The 3,785-nt window shown below is 28.3% G+C and overlaps 1 protein-coding gene across 1 annotated transcript in view; it reads right to left on the bottom strand.

Moving 5' to 3' along the window:
• LOC119675496 (dual specificity protein kinase splA-like) overlaps window positions 1-3,785 on the bottom strand; it is an 11,834-nt gene that overhangs the window by 6,783 nt on the left and 1,266 nt on the right. The window lies entirely within an intron of this gene.

Raw genomic sequence — 3,785 nt, 5'->3', positions numbered from 1 at the left:
TTAATAAAAGATCAAAAGTTACAAGGAAGACTGTGGAAGAAAAAAAAATAACAGAAAAAACAGCTTCGTGGATTCGACACGCAATCGTTCGAAGTCAATGAAAGCAACAAATGTAGCATACAGAGCTATAGTAATAGAAACCCGAAGTTGTCGAAACAATCGATTAATGCAAAGCAACAAAGGAAACACGGAGAAAATGCAACAAATTGGGACATTATGCTAGAGTTTGCATGTCCAAGAACAAAATTCGAAACAGTAACAAAGAAGTTTAGCATAAAACGAAACATGTAAAAAAGATAATAACATTGAACGACACAGAACAAAGAAACAAAAGGAAAGAACAATTCAACGAATATGTTTTGACTACAAATGACTCTGGATTATCATCAAACCTAATTGTCTACAAGAATAACAGTAGTAGTTACAAATTTAAATACCAACTAGATACGGGCGCAATATGCAACGTAATCGGCAAAAAAGACCTATTAGAAATAAGAAATAATAGAAATAAGAACACTAAATAAGAACACAATAAAAACTCTAGATGGAATTCACATAACGTCCACTACAATCAGCTCGAAGATGGCAAGAGATGGAACTCATAAAAATATGCAATAATGTGAAGGAAGATACCAACAATGAAAGCACATTTTCCATTATAAACGAATACAAAGAGGTATTCGAGGGGCTAGACAAAATCGAAGGAAAAGTTTCAAACAGTAGAGATAGATGAAAATATAACACCAAAAAAAGAATCACTAACGCGTATCCCAGTATCATTACGCGAGGAACTACAAATTACTCTAGATGAAATGGAGAAACAACACGTTATAACCAGAGAAATCGAACACAAAGAATGGGCGAGCAATTTAGGAATTGTCAGAAAAAAAAATAAACTGAGAATATGTATTGATCCAAAACAACTAAATCAAGCACTAAAAGATGTTAAATATCAACTAACAAGGAAAGTCTTTACAATACTGGATGCGAAACAATGGTGTTGGCAACTCAAATTAGATGAGAAAAGCAGCAAACTCACAACATTTTGGACACAATTTGAAAAGTATAGATTCAATCGTTTGTAATTTGGGTTTTCACCAGCAATGGAAATTTTTTAAAAAAAACCAAAATTATATAACCAGTTTATATAAGATTTAGAAGGAGTTGTATGCATAGCAGACGATATCCTAGTTTTCGGCAAAGGGCAAAAGGCAAATTAAGGGTATAGGATATGTAAGTAAATTTATACCAAATTTTGCAACAATAACAGAGCCTTTGTGCCACCACAAGATAAAAACAGTTAATATCTTAAGAAAAGTGATAGCAGCATGGACAAAGCAATCGTAACACAAATAGATGCATCGTCATATGCATTAGGTTATGTATTATTGCAGAAAGGTCATCTAATAATTTAGGCTTTAAAAATTTTAAGTGAAATGCAAAAAAACTATGCACAAATCGAAAAAGAGATGATAGTAGTTCTATTTGCATGCAAAAGATTCGATCAATATATTTGTGTCAGATCATATCTAATAATTGAAACAGATCATTTACCCTTAATCAATATTTTCAAAAAATCACTAATTAAAATCGATCATCTTGACCTTACAACAAGTGAAATAAAGCAAATGGTACATAATTACGAAATTAGTTGCACATTAACCGGAATGTGCCAATGAGTGTATTCGAAATGAACATAAAGATCATTATTCAGACTTTTTCGAAATCAATGAATTAAAAAGCTTACCAACAAAATCGACAGATTACTTATGTAGAAAAATCTTTAGCAGATACGGTATGCCAATGATAGTTATAACGGACAACGGCACAAATTTTGTAAATTCGAATTCAAAAAATTCAATTATTAATTAATTAAGTAGAACGATAATATCATGTTTTATTTATAAAGAGGTTTTTTCGAACAGTAGTGAACAACAACAACAAAAAATTTATTTTTTATATTATTTTAATTAATTGAATTTTAGCTTGACCATACAGATGTTGCGAGTATTGTCAAATACCCATCATTAGTGGTCTTAAAATAATCCTTGTATTTAATTATTCATTTATGAAATTTGACAAGATATTAACTGAGACATCACAATAGCTACAATTCTAGAACTCACCAAACGTTTGTTATACTTTCGTTTGTAAGTATACATTTAGTTAAAATTTCTCGGAAACTAATTGATTTGAGTGACTCATTTAACCCATTAATAACCGTTTATATTAATAAATTTTATGCAAAATAAAAAATGTTTAAAATGGAACCTTTCGTTTCATTTTACAAATGAAGATGAAGGTGGCATTCATTTGCATTGGTCTACCAAAAAATGTATAAAATGTTAGGTAAAGCAAAAAGAAAAAAAAATCAAATCTAAGGATGCCTCAATATAGCTAAAAAAAGTCTATAATAATAAAGTCTCTATGAAGTCGCTTAAAAAAATTTTTATAAATAGTTTGCTATCAATTTCGAAAGAGTTTGTAAAGAGAATTGATAAAATCTAGATCATATATGATAATCTTATACGAAAAGTTTTGATAAAAAAAAAATGAGTCTCTATTATCGTTAAAAAGCCAGAATTGATGACAATTCTGATGATGATCATGATGTTTTACCATGATTATAGTAAACCATACATCATGACATATAAAATGAATTCATAATATAATATAGTGTAAGGACACTGGACTCTCAGCATATCATTAGTACCAAGATTTACAATAACTTTATTGTAAGTTGAACTCAAGTTCCTAAAAAATTTTCACAAGTTTTTCAAAGTTAAAATTCCGGAATGTTAAATTTTAAAAACATTCTAAAAATAATTTTAACCTAAATATGTAAGTTTTTGGATACAAACGGTATACTGCCAAATAAATTTTCTTGGATCCAGTATTTATATTGTTTAAGGAAGAACACAAAACAACTATAAATAAAATAACATTTTTTCCGCAATTGACAAACAAACCGACAGTAGCAAAACTATGCATTGTAACAACACTATTATGAATGGGTGATCTGCTGCAATATTGAATACAATACAGAAATTGGAAGTAGAATCTACTGAACATATCTTATGTATTATTATCTGCAAAAATTTTATTTCGAAATTCAATTTCATTTTGCGCTTAACAAAATCAAAATCAACAAAAAAATTAAATAATAACTATTCTAAGAATTGACGATTGCAAAGATATTTCTTATTATTTCAACGGTATTATTATTGTTGAAGTCGCCTCTTCTTTTTCAGTGTTGTCATTGTTTTTTTTTTAAATTTATTTCATGTTTTAATATTAACATTAAAGAAATCAAAAAGAGAAAAATTTTATTATATTTCTACAAACAATCAACAACAACTAAAAGGATCATAAACAATTAACTTGAATTGCCAATGTCAGCCAATGTGACAACCAACAACACTACCACTAATAAGGACAATGACGGTGAGTACATTTAATATGATTTTTTTTGTTTGTAATTCGCTTCAATTCACTTTTTATTCAAACTTTGTTAATAATTTATAAACTAAACTAAAATTTTTTGGCCGACACATAGGAATATATAGTTTTTACTGATGTTTATATTATGAAAGTTTTGACAACAAAAACCAACATATTTTATTAAACCTTTACTTTTTCAAACTGAGGGATTATTCTAAATTGAACAATTGTAATATAAAATTAATTCATATCCAGAAGTATATAAAAATTGTCCTATATTTTTCTATGTTGTATATACTTTGCCTGTGCATATAATAAACAATAACTTCCTAGCTGAGAAAAGG

The sequence above is a fragment of the Teleopsis dalmanni genome, chromosome 2 (assembly GCF_002237135.1).
Source record: "Teleopsis dalmanni isolate 2A chromosome 2, ASM223713v2, whole genome shotgun sequence".
NCBI classification, from domain to species: Eukaryota; Metazoa; Arthropoda; class Insecta; order Diptera; family Diopsidae; genus Teleopsis; species Teleopsis dalmanni.
This window is presented reverse-complemented; position numbering and strand designations above follow the sequence as displayed.